This window comes from Pinus tabuliformis, chromosome J (genome assembly GCF_031772625.1).
Source record: "Pinus tabuliformis cultivar Carrire ecotype Pingquan chromosome J, CPIR1, whole genome shotgun sequence".
NCBI classification, from domain to species: Eukaryota; Viridiplantae; Streptophyta; class Pinopsida; order Pinales; family Pinaceae; genus Pinus; species Pinus tabuliformis.
In genome coordinates, this window is record NC_142295.1 from 1279718046 (window position 1) to 1279737048 (window position 19003).

The window sequence follows — 19003 nt, forward strand, 5'->3', positions numbered from 1 at the left end:
ATCTTTTAATGCATAAATAAAACTAGACCAAGAGGAAACAAGGTTACTCGACCTTTTTCTGCCCTTCTGCAACTTGCTCTCCCACCAAACGAGAGAAGTGCCACTCAGCCAAAGAGATGCTAACTAGAACTTTGCCTCATCTTCTTTGATCTGTTGAATCTGGAAGTAGATCTCTATCTCTCTTATCCAATTATTAATTTTTTCTGCACTACACTCCATTGTACGTGGGCAGGTCAAAATTTACATCTAGCTTGAAGAATGGTTTCTTAGATGTATGTTTGGAATCACAATTAGAGTGATGAGGACTATCACTTGAATAAGGAGAACGAGGGGGCTCTTCTCCACCACCTTCATGATTTTTTGATCTATTTTCATCAACAACGTCCTTTTCGTGCCCAAGTGCCTTCTCATACTCTCAAAATAGCTTATCCACTTTCTCTCCCATATTGTATAATACCTTGCGGAAATTATGTTCCTCTTCCCAACAAGCTTCTTCATTGGCCATGTTTCTTCTTTGTTGTGTACATCTTGCTTCTGGATCAAAGGACTTAAGTGTTCCTTCTCCTTTTCGCAACTTGTTCTAGGTTAGTATATACTCATGCAATTCACATCGACAAATACTTGCTCTGATACCAAACTTCATCCACGATATTTTACTTATAGATGCATCAGTATTACATAAACAGAGCTTATTATCCATGGAACTTAAAACCGCATAAAAAAATGCGGAAATAAAACGATAAGTAAGAAACCATGACACAAAAAAATTGATTACAGAGTTCATCCAAGAAGGACTATGTCTCCAGGACCTGCTCAATAGTGGGGAGGCCTTCATTCATTAAGTGGCATAAAAGGAGATAAAAGTACAAGAAAAATTCTTCACAATCCTTATACCTCTAAGCTGGAAGATGGACGAAGAATGGAGAGCCCAGCTTCAAAAAACTAAAAGTACCACTGAAATCCTGGCCAAAAATCATGCAAAAGCTCCTATCCGAACACCGAATTCGGACAATCAGCTTTGTGCAACTTCTCAGAACCTCCCTGGTGCTTAAGGAGAGGTCCCAACTTACTTCCAGGTTAGGGTCTACTATGTGCAATGATTTTGAACTATTCCATTGATTCCCTCTGCCTTCTTCTGACATGAATGGCCTTTTATATAAGCATGGTGACAAATCCCTCAATACCTGGGAAGTTTCCAACCGTAGACCAAGTTAGGTAGGAGGGCTTGATTCCAATAGAGGTTCTCCAGCATAAATAAGACATGGAAGAAACCTGACAAATATGGCAAAAACTCCTTTAAACTGTGTGTTTACTCGGCGACATGACTATCGACGTTCCCCACAATCAACAGTCAGACGCGAGCCCAAACAACAAGCACTTTGTGATACGGTGGACCCACCAGGAGTATGAAATATAACATATAAAGTGTCATATCCCCGAACCCCATCAAAAATCGCAATCAGTGCTTGCCTATGGTAGATATCAAAGTCCATACAACTGCTATAATATTGGACCCATCGGGGTTATGAAATACAACGTATAAAATATCGGGTCCGAAGCCCATTGCAAATCGCAATCGGTGGAGGCCAAGTGATACCCCATTTGACTACTCCCATTCCGATCTTTTATTGTGAGAAGATCATGATTTTATCACATTGCAACTACTTTTGTCAAGGACCAATTCTTAACACATGCCTTTTTCTGATTGCGATATGCCATTTTCACATCACAACTTGCCTAAGGCGTATTTTTCTTAAGTTGCTTCTTCTCCTTGCTGCGATATGCAATATGCGGGACCAATGGCAGCCTCCCACTTGGCGCTTCCCCATTCACTAGGACATTTTCCACATCATCTCCTCCTACCATCGAGACAAGTCAAACTTTATCTTTGACATGCTATAACTTCTTTAGATGCACTGAGATTTGAGTGTAGTTCGCACCATTGGAATCAGGATGACAAGCACTTCGATTTGACGCTGAGTTTATCCAAATTCCACCACTTTGAGTTTTGAGACTTTTACCATGCCAATGGTACTTTTTGAAGACCCACCTGGATCATCCATTGATTGATATGATACTCTCTTTGACCTAGTGAGAGATGCTCCTAAAAAAGATGGAATTTTTATAAAATTAATAAAGCTAAATTGAAAAAAAATCACTTCAATATCTATGTACATATGATTCTATGAATATCATTTAATAATTTGCACATAAACATATATATACCACGGTGATTATGTAGTGAATGATAGCCCTCCCTTGATTCATCTAATACTCTCCTAGATCCATGACCAATCTTGTTGATATGCATAGAAAGTCACCCTCTAGTTGATGCATGAGACTTATTTGATTCTCTATCCCGTTTACACCTCGAAGAATTAGGTGGCAACTGCTCATGTGATGATCCATGCCCTTGATCCACATTCATGGATATATATATATATATATATATATATATATATATATGATCTCTAAAAAAACCAAAGTTACCTCATACATTTAAAAATCTTTAAAATTACTATTTAAAAATATCAAGAATTTAGAAAAATAATAAAACACATAAACGTAACTATACAAGGGTTTGTTCAAAATTATTTGGTGTAAATTCTTCATTTCAAATATACTCAAGACTAAAAACACAAATGTCGAAGTGCACATTTTGAGAATTAAATACAAAATTTTCTAAAACATGTGAGGTTCACAAAGTTGTGCTTACAAAGTAGGGGCACACTTAGTATAATATTGAAAGAAGCACATGGTCATTAAAAACACGACATCTATAACTAAAAAAGATACACATATCAAAGATACATTACAATGTCCATCAATAAATTTTGATGGAGAACATCTTGACACCAATTCATATTTCACACATAAATATGGAATTGGCATTGCCCCATACAATAGATCACTATAAATCCTATTAACATTTGCACGAGGACTTGTGCTAAATGATTGAAATTGACTAACAATATTTTTTGCTTCTCCATGCTATTTTTTTAACTTCTCATTTTTGACTTCGTACATGCTTTTCATCTAGTTGCACAAAAGTTCAAAATTGGTGACGAATACAATTCCATTGGATCCATAGTCCCTAGTTGTTCCTAAGCCTTTTATCAGTGCAATATAATATGCTTCATTATTTTTTTTCATTCTAGGTACATTCTATTTCCTTTGGAGGACTTTGTTGATGACCATATTTTATATCGCATAAGTAATCACCACTGGTCTTGGATTGGGATAACAAGAAATTCTATGCATAGTGTCCATTTTTCAAACATGTTTAATGGGTTTTTCGATCCCTGTAAAAATCAAATTCAATAAAATGAATAATGTATTTATTTTTTGGAAATCAATGCAATTGGGTAAACGTCTTAACAGATATTATCATGTTGGAATGCACAATAATAGCATTCAAACACATGCTACAGTACATTGATTTTCAATTATGAGAAAAATATTTTTCATTATAAAAAATTAATGTGATTTTCAACCCAAGCTAGGGCCTATAATCCTCTAATAGTTACTCCCGTCACTGTCCATACCCCTAAGACTGAAATAATTATTTGTAATTCAATGCCTAATGAGATTCCTTCGCTATTCAATGAAGCTTATACTTATCATGAGAATACCAATCCTTGAAATTATATATATATATATATATATATATATATATATATATATATATTGTGATGTTTATCAAGTTTCGATTATACCAAAGGTTAACCTATCAATGTATATTTTCCATTATGTTATCTATGGGTTTGTTGCAAAAAGTGCCACATTTAAAAAGTTTATACCCACATTCAAATCAATAAACAACTAATTTCAAGGGCTTTCATCTTCTATATAAGAAACTTAATAATTTTGTATTAGGCAATAAGGGTTGGTTGTTGATCATGCCACATCACCTATCTACCTTGGACACCATAGTTTAGTTCAACAAATTTTGAGAGAAATTGTTGAAGGCATTTTCCTTAATTCTAGTTGCATATATGGATATTGAATTTGAGATTTGAGGAAGAATATGCTCCTAATACACCTAGGATTTTAATGTAAACCCTTTTAAGGGAACTTTTATTATTATATTGTAAAAAGATCCCTTTCAAGAGCATTTTGAGGGAGATATTATCATTATTGTAATATTCTTCATAGTTTATGTAAGTTGTTTTAAGTACTCATAGTTTTGAGTCCACTTATTGTAACTCACTATAACAAATGAGGACTCCATTTTATATGTAGGATTCTCCTCATTTCTAATGGTCAAATAGTAATTACACCGTAAGGCGTTTCGCTTTGGAATCAACTTTCCTCTTGGGTTACGTGTACATTTATGAGCCTTTGATTTAAGCATTAGACGATGAAAATAATCTTAGCCATCCATTTGATTAGACGGGTATACGATGCGACTCAGTGGATCGACGCTTGTCCTGCTCGACGCTACACTACTTCCAGGTGCTTCTACGTGGACTTTACTGTTTTGTTAGGTTCCCTGAAAAGAAAATGAAGATTCAGGTGGGTACTTTCTTCACCTCAATGGTGTTTCTATTGCTCTTGTTTAAGATTCAGGTGGGTACTTGCTTCACCTCAATGGTGTTTCTGTTGCTCTTGTTTTCCTGCTTCGTTAAGTGATCATTTGTGGAGAAATCTGAGTGTAGCAGGAGAGACTTCCCATTAGATTTTTTGTTCGGCGTGGCTTCTTCCGCTTATCAGGTACACGCACGGACACACCCAAGATATCTTCTCTCCATCATTTCAATTTTGAGGGCCGCCATTGATTTATTTTTAATTTTAGGTGGAGGGAGGTTATCTGGCCGATGGAAAAGGACTTAGCAACTGGGACGTGTTCTCACATACACCTATAATTATTTCAGCCCTACCTTCAGATTCAGAATCAATTACCAACCCTACTTTCAGATTCAAAATGAAATTCCAAATTCAAAGGTTAATTTGTACTGGGAGGTGTAGGAACAATTGCCGATGGAATGAACGCAGACGTAACAGATGACGAGTATCACCGCTATAAGGTATATATTTTCTTTCTCTATATTGCATTCCACTTTTGATTTGTCTTGGTTTCGTATTGTTAGAGATTTGCGGAAAATTTTTGTGGAACCTATATTTTAGATGATTACTCAATCCATCATCAAATCTGATAGTTACTGTCAAAGACCAAAAACCTTGAATCATCCAGCCAATTTCATCTTATGATATTGCAGGAAGATGTGGAGATGGTGTCGGAAAATGGGGTGGATTCATACTGCTTCTCCATATCTTGGGCGCGCATTTTTCCTGGTGTGAATTCATGGGGTTGTGAATTTGATCCAAATTCGAACATCATACTTGTGCTAACTTTGTTTTACAATTTTTTCCTTCAGACGGCCATGGAGAAATCAATATGGGTGGGGTCAAGTACTATAATGAACTCATCGACTCTCTGCTGAGCCGAGGGAATAATATTCATCAATCTTAGTTTTGTCCCATTCACTCCTTTTTGCTCATTTTAATTTTAGACTCCTTCACACGTTTTTTTTTTATTAATTAGAATTCCACTATGCATATAAATAAATAAATTTACGGAAAGTGTGTATAAAAGGCAAGGATCCAGCCTTTTGTTGCGCTGTGTCACTACGATATTCCACAAGCCCTGGAGGATCTATACGGGGGTTGGCTCATCCCAAATATTGTGTACTTTGCATTCCTCTACATCAATTATAAGTTCTCATGATACGAAATATAAGGGGGGATCATCAATTTGTATTAATCACCATTGTTGTGGCTCTGCGGAGATGATTTTACTAGGTATGCAGAGGCATCTTTCAGAAAGTTTGGCGGGCGAGTGAAATATTGGAGCACTTTTAATGAACAGAATATCTTCATACCACGAGGGTATGATACAGGCACTTATCCTCTAGGGAGATGCTCAGCAGTCTTAGGGGGTTGCAGGGCAGGCAACTCTTCCATGGAGCCATATATCGTTGCGCACAATATACTGCGCGCCCACGCTTTAGCGGTCCAGCTGTACAGGAAAGAATACCAGGTATAAATACGTATTCAATTAACATATTTTGGTGGGATGATATAATTAATAGAGAATATTATGTAACCAACAGGCTGATCAAGAAGGGTTCATTGGAATTGTAATGTCATGCAAATGGTATGAACCACTGCTAAACAATTCACAAGACATTTCAGCTGTTCAGACGCTTCTGGACTTCACTATTGGCTGGTAAGATGATGCTGTTAAATTGCTGGTGCTAAAAAGTTTTTCTCCCTTTTTTTGGACTTATCCATTTGTAGGTAGGATGATGGTGGATACGTTTTACACCTCTAGAAAATATATCATTTTCAGCTAAGTTAACAGGTAAGTTTCAATTGTGGTATTATGTTTTGATTATTTTTAGTTCTAGGTTCATTCAAATGTTATAAGCTAAGTAAGTGGGGATATTTTATGATTTAGAGTTTCTGAGATTTGGGATCGATGTGGAGAGGATAACATGGGTATGAATAAAAAAATTAAGAGTATCATTGTAGAACATTTATTTTAATTTTTTTTTAAATTGAGTTAATTAATTAAAATTTTATTTACAGAATGGTTGCTCGGGTATGTATTTCCATTTCAGTTTGTCTCATAGTATCAAGGATTTTGAAGCAAAAGCTAAAGCAATCAGTAGGGTTAAACATCCCAACATTGTTCGCCTCCGAGCTTTCTATTGGAGTATAGAGGAAAAACTGCTGGTTTATGACTACATTCCACATGGAAGCTTGGAAAATGCCTATTATGGTGGGTTCTCTTGTTCTCTTTTTTCCATTTCATGTATATCTGCAGGAAATCTCGTTCAATTCATTTCTGCACAGTTGTTTTTTATTTTTTTTACAAAGATAGCCCTTCAATTACTTGCATATTATGAGTTTCTTATGGACTCCACAATCTCCCCTGTTTAGCTACTCTACCTTCAGCTAATACATAGTCATTTGAAAAAGACGTACCTTTATCTCTGGTATCTGTTTTCTCACCATCTTTATCACTGCAATCAGATTAGATAAACATTGAATAGCTCTAATTTTCAATTTTAGTCACCCTGTCTTGGGCCAAACTTTTGAACATTATGGCACCTCTTTCATTCCAAGAATCAGGGGAATTGACATTATTACAAAGATTTTGGTTGATGTTGTATGTATCAGGGTCCGTCCCAGTATATTGGTTGATGTAACAAAGGTGGATCTGTGTACCATTGTGTTGGGATTCAAGATATCAATGCCTATTATGATTGCTCCAACTGCCATGCAAAAGATGGCTCATCCCGAAGGTATACATTAGATTATTGTATTACAGTTAACATCCTATTTTGATGCATATATTTTCTCAAAGTGAATCCATCATATTTTACAGGAGAGTATGCTACAGCAAGAGCTGTTGGAACTATAATGGTTTGGGCATCAATCTTCTCTTTGTGGGATCGATCTTCTAAATGTTTTAATTTCCTTCTAGCTATTAAGGATTTAAGAAATTATAATGATTTTGGATTTTGAAATAGTTTGTTGTGTTGATAAAAATTGAGGCTTGGACATATTTGTTGTAGACGCTTTCTTCATGGGCTACATCAAGTGTTGAAGAGGTTGCTTCAACTGGACCAGGCATTCACTTTTTTCAACTTTATGTAAGTTTATCATTTCCACCCATATGATTGTCTTCCCATGTTTTCTGAGATGTATTTGAGTTCATATCCATCCAATTGTATTATAGGCTCCTAAACCAATGGTAAGATTAGTTATATTGCGTTGGGTTTACTAAATGTGGATGTATGAGTGGTGTTAAAATTTAGATGTCACTGCTGGAAGGTTTACAAGAATAGGAATGTTGTTGCACAACTTGTTAGAAGAGTGGAGAGGGATGGTTTTAAGGCAATTGCACTGACTATGGACACACCTCGACTTGGGCGGAGGGAGTTTTACATTAGAAATAGGTAGTGAAAATTCATTCTATTTTAGATTTGCTGACAAGACTAGGTAGACACATGGGATAAATATTATATTCAGAGTATACTCCTCTTTAACGTTATGAGTTTGTACCCATGTTTTAACACTTTCTTAGCTCTCAATAAAAATCACAACATTATGGAATTCTTTTAGGATCAGAAGCGATGCTAGGGTTAGAAAAAGCATTTAGCACCTATAATGTATCAAACTTAAAATAAGTCAGAAGTCTTCATTTTATCTGGGATTCCTCTTTGTTCATCCCTTCTCTGACACTGAGGTATCTAATGTTATGAAAAGTCTGATTGTGATATCCAATGTTATAAGCTAAGTAAGTGGGGATATTTTATGATTTAGAGTTTCTGAGATTTGGGATCGATGTGGAGAGGATAACATGGGTATGAATAAAAAAATTAAGAGTATCATCGTAAAAATTTTCTTTCTTTTTTTTGTTAAATTGAGTTAAATAATTAAAATTTTATTTACAGAATGGTTGCTCGGGTATGTATTTCCATTTTAGTTTGTCTCATAGTATCAAGGATTTTGAAGCAGAAGCTAAAGCAATCAGTAGGGTTAAACATCCCTACATTGTTCACCTCCGAGCTTTCTATTGGTGTATAGAGGAAAAACTGTTGGTTTATGACTACATTCCACATGGAAGCTTGGCAAATGCCTATTATGGTGGGTTCTCTTGTTCTCCTTTTTCCATTTCATGTATATTTGCAGGAAATCTCATTCAATTCGTTTCTGCACGGTTGTTTTTTATTTTTTTTACAAAGATAGCCCTTCAATCACTTGCATATTATGATTTTCTTATGGACTCCACAATATCCCCTGTTTAGCTACTCTACCTTCAGCTAATACATAGTCATTTGAAAAAGACGTACCTTCAGCTCTGGTATCTATTTTTTCACCATCTTTATCACTGCAATCAGATTAGATAAACATTCAATAGCTCTAATTTTCAATTTTAGTCACCCTGTCTTGGGCCAAACTTTTGAACATTATGGCACCTCTTTCATTACAAGCATCAGGGGAATTGACATTATTACAAAGATTTTCGTTGATGTTGTATGTATCAGGGTCCGTCCCCGTATATTGGTTGATGTAACAAAGGTGGATCTGTGTACCACTCTATTGGGATTCAAGATATGAATGCCTATTATGATTTCTCCAACTGCCATGTAAAAGATGGCTCATCCTGAAGGTATGCATTAGATTATTGTATTATATTTAACATCCTATTTTGATGCATATATTTTCTCAAAGTGAATCCATCATCTTTTACAGGAGAGTATGCTACAGCAAGAGCTGCTAGAACTATAATGGCTTGGGCATCGATCTTCTCTTTGTGGGATCGATCTTCTAAATGTTTTAATTTCCTTCTAGCTATTAAGGATTTAAGAAATTATAATTATTTTAGATTTTGAAATAGTTTGTTGTGTTGATAAAAATTGAGGCTTGGACATATTTGTTGTAGACGCTTTCTTCATGGGCTACATCAAGTGTTGAGGAGGTTGCTTCAACTGGACCAGGCATTCGCTTTTTTCAACTTTATGTAAGTTTATCATTTCCACCCATATGATTGTCTTCCCATGTTTTCTGAGATGTATTTTAGTTCATATCCATCCAATTGTATTATAGGCTCCTAAACCAATGGTAAGATCAGTTATATTGCGTTTGGTTTACTAAATGTGGATGTATGAGTGGTGTTAAAATTTAGATGTCATTGCTGGCAGGTTTACAAGAATAGGAGTGTTGTTTCACAACTTGTTAGAAGAGTGGAGAGCGCTAGTTTTAAGGCAATTGCACTGACTATGGACACACCTCGACTTGGGCAGAGGGAGTTTGACATTAGAAATAGGTAGTGAAAATTCATTCTATTTTAGATTTGCTGACAAGACTAGGTAGACACATGGGATAAATATTATATTCAGAGTATACTCCTCTTTAATGTTATGAGTTTGCACCCATGTTTTAACACTTTCTCAGCTCTCAATAAAAATCATAACATTGTGGAATTCTTTTAGGAGCAGAAGCGACGCTAGGGTTAGAAAAAGAATTTAGCACCTATAATATATCAAACTTAAAATAAGTCAGAAGTCTTCATTTTATCTGGGATTCCTCTTTCTTCATCCCTTCTCTGACACTGAGGTATCTAATGTTTTGAAAAGTCTGATTGTGATATCCACTATCAGAAGGCACGGGTCTAAAAATTGTTTAGTTTGAGTTTGTGAGCAGGATGTGAAATGGTTCAATTTGTTTCTGCATGGTTGTTTTTTATTTTTTTTACAAAGATAGCCCTTCAATTGCTTGCATATTATGAGTTTCTTATGGATTCCACAATCTCCCCTATTTAGCTACTGTACCTTAGCTAATACATAGTCATTTGAAAAATATGTACCTTCAGCTCCCGTATCTATTTTTTCACCAACTTTATGACTGCAATCAGGTTAGATAAACATTGAATAGCTATAATTTTCAATTTTAGTCACCTTGTCTTGGGCCAAACTTTTGAACATTATGGCACCTCTTTCATTACAAGCATCAGGGGAATTGACATTATTACAAAGATTTTGGTTGATGTTGTATTTGTTCATCCTTTGTCTGACACTGAGGTATCTAATTTTCTGAAAAGTCTCATTGTGATATCCACTCATACATGCTAGACAGTAAGTCACACCTCTGTGTTGAGATTCAATTCTGGATCCATAATTGTTTTTGACTTCTATTGATTTTTCTTTGTCAAAAATGTAGATTCGCATTGCCTCCATATCTTACCTTGAAGAATTTCGAAGGTTTGGATCTTGGGAAAATGTAGAAGGTATGTGTTCCATTTTATGAGTTCTTTAAATAGAAGGATGTTGTTTTTAGTTCTTCCTATATTCAAGGTCCAGACTTCTTCCTTAAGTTGGTTTTTTTCTTGCAGACAATGGATTTTGGACTGGCATCATATGTTACAGGTGAAATTGATAGATCATTGAGTTGGAAGGCTTGTAATAGTCCTGGTAGAGGGATATTTCAAATAATTCTTCAGTATTGTGTTTGAATAGAATGAAAATGGATAGAGAAGCACCTGGAAAAATCTTGGGGTTGAGTTCCTACCTTTGCTTGTAACCATCTGAATCTCAGAAAAATTATTTTTTACGAGTCATATTATGATTTACATCTTCAAGAAATACTTCGTATCCTTTTTCAAGAAATACTCTCTATCTTTTTTCCAATTATTTTGGATGTGGCATCGCATGGGCCGTGTTGTGGTTACTCTCCGATGCCCTATCATTGTGTTTCAGTGGTTGTTCTCTCTGATCTCGATGTGATTAATTGGTTGAAAAGGAAAAGACCAGGTGTGGGCAGCTTCTTGGCTATTCACAAGTTCATCTGATCTTAGTACTTTTATATCAATAAAAATATGAGGTCTCCATTTGCTTTTAAAAATAAGAAAATGTTATGGTGGCAACCAATGACTATATGGTATCGTTTGTTGCTTGCAGTCCTGCCTACTGTGCTAGACGTCACAGTGAACACTCCAGATGATTCTCAAGTTATTTTAAAGGTACGCTATCTCATAAAAAATATTATCCAGTGCTTATGACGATAGGTGGTAACATAAGTCTTGTCGTAGATGTTTGATCCAGCTTTAATAATTATGATGAATATAATCCAATCTTGCAGTATCCAGACCTATGGATAGTTATGTTTGGTTCGACAGTAGATTTTAATATATGTTTGTTTTATGGAAACAGGTAATTTCCACAGACCATATTCTTGATGTATGTCGATTATTAGCTGTGAATGTGGAGACATGCCATCTGACCAACTATTCTTTATCCGATGAGGTAAGAAAATCAGTAGTTCAGAAGCTCATTAAATAATGGGATTGTTTGACAGGCTAGTGGATTGCAATTGACTGGTTCTGTTCAAGATATCATGTGGTATGACCCTACTTGCATTAACAACATAGGTGTTCGTGTCAAGATAGAAATAGCCATGTACAGTGAAATTGGATCTATTAATAGTTTGTAAAGCTTAAGTGTGACCATGGCAACATTGGCCGTCTTAGTTTTCTTGAAGTATCCATGACTTGATAAGAACTTGAATTATACCAGGTTCATGGCAACAGGTTGAGGGATTCATCAGAGGTTGCAACCTTGAAGCCCTGTGCCCTTATGATTGTAGAAGGTAACCAATAACTCTGCTCCCCAATCTGAACAAGTCAGGGGAGATAGCTAGAGATTTTGTCTTGACTTTCTTTAAAATATAAATGTTTTTATCTTCAAAAGGGGTTAGAAATAATGTTAAATCATAATATTAGAAAAATTTTCTCTTGTTTCTTGAAGTGATCTAAACTAAATTTCTACTTGCATACATGCTTCAAATATATATGCAAAGAAGAATATGCATTGTTTATACTCAAAAGTTTGCATAATACTCTATATATGATTTTCATTTATTTTTCCTTTGCAGAGGACTACATTGAAGAGCATGCAGTTGCACACATTAGAAGATTAATGGACATTGTTTCCTGTGCAACATGCTTTGGTTCTTTAGGAAAGCAAGGGAAACCTCGGTCTGGGCAGGGAGGTGGAAAAGAATCAGCTCACTCAATGACAGAGAATGTGGCTGAACAAAACAACAATGTTGCTCTAAAGAAATCTTACCTAGCAATAAAGAAAGAAAAGAAGAAAACAAGGATGGAAAAGACAATGAACCAGGGACCTTTCAAAAAGTTGAAGGTAAGGTTGAGGCTAGTAAGAGGAGAACTCAAACCAACATTCTTCTAAGGGTGAAGGAAGAAAGAAATCCTCAAAAGAGGGGAAATCTGAGGCCATTGCAGCTATGGTTGCTGCCAAAGAGGCCACAGATAAAGGGGATATGACAGGAATGTGTCCTCCCTCTAAACTTGGCCAGTTCTATGAATTCTTGTCGTTCTCACATCTCTTGCCTCCTATCCAATGTTAGTATACTGTTCCCTACAATTTTTATAATTCGAAAGTAGTAATTTTCAATCTTGTGTATAGTAGAAATATTACGAGAATGCATATATCCTATACAAATATGGATATGATGTTGAAAGATTTTCCATGTACTCTTCAAGATATCAAACTATGGTTCTTTATTTGATTGTAATGCAAAGATTCCAGAAAATTTTGAACTGTGAAGCATGGCAAACAATGTGCACATTGCCAAATTTAATTTCTTGATTTTCTTTGGAGCTTATGAATTAGAACTTTGAAGGGAAAAAAAAGTGAATTACGAATAGTATTTTAGTGACTAATGACATTGGGATGTACAGTCATAAGGAAGTCCACAAGGCAATATGTTGAAGACAAACATCCTGGAGATTTGTTTTCTATAGTCGTGAGTGCTTCTTATCCAATCCTGCATTAATTTTGAGCTTCACCTCCATAATGACTAGGAACTGAATTGTTTCTTCTGTAGATTTCTTATATTTGTCATGCCATTTCCCCTGATATACAGGTGAAACTTTGCAATGGAAAGTTGGTGACTGTGACAACATCCACCAAAGGTTTTTATAGTGTTGGAAAGTAGCTTGTTCAAAGTCATGCACTTGTCAACTTGCTACAGCAGTTGAGCAGGGCTTTTGCAAATTTCTATAGACGTGAGCACTTATTATCCAATCCTGCACTAATTTTGAGCTTCACCTCCATAATGGCTAGGAACTGAATTGTTTCTTCTGTAGATTTCTTATATTTCTCATGCCATTTCCCCTGAGGTGAAGCTTTGCAATGGAAAGTTGGTGACTGTAACAGCATCCACCAAAGGTTTTTATAGTGTTGGTAAGCAGCTTGTTCAAAGTCGTGCACTTGTTAACTTGCTATAGAAGTTGAGCAGGGCTTTTGCAAATGTGAGTATCTTTAAGGTACAAACTATACTTCTATTGCACCTTATATTCTTTAATTGCTTACAAGATGCCTTCTCTCGTGTTTAAGAAATTGACATCAGTGTTTAATGTTTGGGCCTTAGTCTTCTCTTTGTGGGATCGATCTTCTGAATGTTTTAATTTCCTTCTAGCAATTAAGGATTTAAGAAATTATAATGATTTTTTATTTTGAAATAGTTTGTTGTGTTGATAAAAATTGAGGCTTGGACATATTTTTTGTAGACGCTTTCTTCATGGGCTACATCAAGTGTTGAAGAGGTTGCTTCAACTAGACAAGGCATTCACTTTTTTCAACTTTATGTAAGTTTATCATTTCCACCCATATGATTGTCTTCCCATGTTTTCTGAGATGTATTTTAGTTCATATCCATCCAATTGTATTATAGGCTCCTAAACCAATGGTAAGATCAGTTATTTTGCATTGGGTTTACTAAATGTGGATGTATGAGTGGTGTTAAAATTTAGATGTCATTGTTGTTAGGTTTACAAGAATAGGAATGTTGTTGCACAATTTGTTAGAAGAGTGGAGAGGGCTGGTTTTAAGGCAATTGCACTGACTATGGACACACCTCGACTTGGGTGGAGGGAGTTTGACATTAGAAATAGGTAGTGAAAATTCATTCTATTTTAGATTTGCTGACAGGACTAGGTAGACACGTGGGATAAATCTTATATTCAAAGTATACTCCTCTTTAACGTTATGAGTTTGTACCCATGTTTTAACACTTTCTCAGCTCTCAATAAAAATTAGAACATTGTGGAATTCTTTTAGGATCAGAAGTGACGCTAGGGTTAGAAAAAGCATTTAGCACCTATAATGTATCAAACTTAAAATAAGTCAGAAGTCTCCATTTTATCTAGGATTCCTCTTTGTTCATCCCTTGTCTGACACTTAGGTATCTAATGTTCTGAAAAGTCTCATTGTGATATCCACTAACAGAAGGCACGAGTCTAAAAATTGTTTAGTTTGAGTTTGTGAGCAGGATGTGAAAAGGTTCAATTTGTTTCTGCATGGTTGTTTTTTATTTTTTTTACAAAGATAGCCCTTCAATTGCTTGCATATTATGAGTTTCTTATGGATTCCACAATCTCCCCTGTTTAGCTATTGTACCTTCAGCTAATACATAGTCATTTGAAAATGATGTACCTTCAGCTACCGTATCTATTTTTTCAGCAACTTTATGACCGCAATCAGATTAGATAAACATTGAATAGCTATAATTTTCAATTTTAGTCACCTATCTTGGGACAAACTTTTGAACATTATGGCACCTCTTTCATTACAAGCATCAGGGGAATTGACATTATTACAAAGATTTTGGTTGATGTTATATGTATCAGGTTCCGTCCCTGTATATTGGTTGATGTAACAAAGGTGGATCTGAGTACCATTGTGTTGGGATTCATGATATCAATGCCTGTTATGATTGCTAGAAATTTTGTCTTTAAAATATAAATGTTTTTATCTTGAAAAGAAGTCATAAATAATGTTAAATCATAATATTATAAAATTGTTCTCTTTTTTCTTGAACTGATCTAAACAAAATTTCTAGTTGCATATGTGCTTCAAATATATATGCAAAGAAGAATATGCATTGTTTATACTCAAAGTTTGCATAATACTCTATATATGATTTTCATTTATTTTTCCTTTACAGAGGACTACACTGAAGAGCATGCAGTTGCACACATTAGAAGATTACTAGACATTGTTGCCTCTACAACATGCTTTGGTTCTTCAGCAAAGAAAGGGAAACCTCGGTCTGGGCAGGGAGGTGGAAAAGAATCATCTCAATCAATGACAGAGAATGTGGCTGAGCAAAACAACGATGTTGCTCTAAAGAAATCTTACCTAGCAATAAAGAAAGAAAAGAAGCAAACAAGGATGGAAAAGACAATAAACTAGAGACCTTTCAAAAAGTTGAAGGTAAGGTTGAGGCTAGTGACAATGAAAATGATGGAGAAGAGAACTCAAACCAACATTCTTCTAAGGGTGAAGGAAGAAAGAAATCCTCGAAAGAGGGGAAATCTAAGGCCATTGCAGCTATGGCTGCTGCCAAAGAGGCCACAGATAAAGGGGATATGACAGGAATGTGTCCTCCCTCTAAACTTGGCCAGTTCTATGAATTCTTCTCGTTCTCACATCTCATGCCTCCTATCCAATGTTAGTATATTGTTCCCTGCAATTTGTTATAATTTGGAAGTAGTAGTTTTCAATCTTGTGTACAATAGAAATATTACAAGAATGCATATATCCCATACAAATATGGATATGATGTTGAAAGATTTTCCATGTACTCTTCCAGCCATCAAACTATGGTTCTTTATTTGATTGTAATGCAAATATTCAATAAAATTTTGAACTGTGAAGCATGGCAAACAATGTGCACATTTCTAAATTTAATTTGTTTATTTTCTTTGGAGCTCATGAGTTATAACTTTGAAGGGAAAAAAAGTGAATTATGAATAGTATTTAGTGACTAATGACATTGGGATGTACAGTCATAAGGAAGTCCATAAGGCAATCTGTTGAAGACAAACCTGCTGGAGATTTTTTTTATAGACGTGAGTGCTCCTTATCCAATCCTGCGCTAATTCTGAGCTTCACCTCCATAATGGCTAGGAATTGAATTGTTTCTTCTGTAGATTTCTTATATTTGTCATGCCATTTCCCCTGATATACAGGTGAAGCTTTGCAATGGAAAGTTGGTGATTATAACAGCATCCACTAAAGGTTTTTATAGTGTTGGAAGGCAGCTTGTTCAAAGTAATGCACTTGTCAACTTGCTATAGCAGTTGAGCAGGGCTTTTGCAAATTTATATAGAAATGAGCACTTCTTATCCAATCCTGCACTAATTTTTAGCTTCACCTCCATAATGGATAGGAACTGAATTGTTTCTTCTGTAGATTTCTTATATTTCTCATGCCATTTCCCCTGAGGTGAAGCTTTGCAATGGAAAGTTGGTGACTGTAACAGCATCCACCAAAGATTTTTATAGTGTCGGAAAGCAGCTTGTTCAAAGTCATGCACTTGTTAACTCGCTACAGAAGTTTAGCAGTGCTTTTGCAAATGTGAGTATCTTTAAGGTCCAAACTATACTTCTATTTCACCTTATATTATTTAATTGCTTACAAGATGCCTTCTCTCATGTTTAAGAAATTGACATCAGTGTTTAATGTTTGGGCATCGGTCTTCTCTTTGTGGGATCGATCTTCTAAATGTTTTAATTTCCTTCTAGCTATTAAGGATTTAAGAAATTATAATGATTTTGGATTTTGAAATAGTTTGTTGTGTTGATAAAAATTGAGGCTTGGACATATTTGTTGTAGACGCTTTCTTCATGGGCTACATCAAGTGTTGAAGAGGTTGCTTCAACTGGACCAGGCATTCACCTTTTTCAACTTTATGTAAGTTTATCATTTCCATCCATACGATTGTCTTCCCATGTTTTCTGAGATGTATTTGAGCTCATATCCATCCAATTGTATTATAGGCTCCTAAACTAATGGTAAGATCTGTTATATTGCGTTGGGTTTACTAAATGTGGATGTATGAGTGGTGTTAAAATTTAGATGTCATTGCTGGCAGGTTTACAAGAATAGGAATGTTGTTGCACAACTTGTTAGAAGAGAAGAGAGGGCTGGTTTTAAGGAAATTGAATTGACTGTGGACACACCTCTACTTGGGTAGAGGGAGTCTAACATTAGAAATAGGTAGTGAAAATTCATTCTTTTAGATTTGCTAATAGGACTAGGTAGACATGTGGGATAAATGTTATACTCAGAGTATACTCCTCTTTAAGGTTATGAGTTTGTACCCATGTTTTAACACTTTCTCAGCTCTCAATAAAAATTAGAACATTGTGGAATTCTTTTAGGATTAGAAGCGACGCTAGGATTAGAAAAAGAATTTAGCATCTATAATGTATCAAACTTAAAATAAGTCAGAAGTCTCCATTTTATCTGGGATTCCTCTTTTTTCATCCCTTTTTTGACACTGAGGTATCTAATTTTCTGAAAATTCTTATTGTGATATCCACTAACAGAAGGCACGGGTCTAAAAATTGTTTAGTTTGAGTTTGTGAGCAGGATGTGAAATGGTTCAATTTGTTTTTGCATGGTTGTTTTTTATTTTTTTACAAAGATAGCCCTTCAACTGCTTGCATATTATGAGTTTCTTATGGATTCCACAATCTCCCCTGTTTAGCTACTGTACCTTCAGCTAATACAATCATTTGAAAAAGATGTACCTTCAGCTCCCATATCTATTTTTTCACCAACTTTATGACTGCAATCAGATTAGATAAACATTGAATAGCTATAATTTTCAATTTTAGTCACCCTGTCTTGGGTCAAACTTTTGAACATTATGGAACCTCTTTCATTACAAGCATCAGGGGAATTGACATTATTACAAATATTTTGGTTGATGTTGTATGTATCAGGTTCCGTCCCTGAATATTGGTTGATGTAACCAAGGTCAATCTGAATACCACTGTGTTGGGATTCAAGATATCAATGCCTATTATGATTGCTCCAACTGTCATGCAAAAGATGGCTCATCCCGAGGGTATGCATTAGATTATTGTATTACAGTTAACATCCTATTTTGATGCATATATTTTCTGAAAGTGAATCCATCATGTTTTACAGGAGAGTATGCTACTGCAAGAGCTGCTAGAACTATAATCGTTTGGGCATCAGTCTTCTCTTTGTGGGATCGATCTTCTGAATGTTTTAGTTTCCTTATAGCTATTAAGGATTTAAGAAATTATAATGATTTTGGATGTTGTAATAGTTTGTTGTGTTGATAAAAATTGAGGCTTGGACATATTTGTTGTAGACGCTTTCTTCATGGGCTACATCAAGTGTTGAAGAGGTTGCTTCAACTGGAGCAGGCATTCGCTTTTTTCAACTTTATGTAAGTTTATCATTTCCACCCATATGATTGTCTTCCCATGTTTTCTGAGATGTAATTGAGTTCATATCCATCCAATTGTATTATAGGCTCCTAAACCAGTGGTAAGATCAATTATTTTAGATTTGCTGGCAGGACTAGATAGACACCTGGGATAAATCTTATATTCAGAGTATACTCCTCTTTAACGTTATGAGTTTGT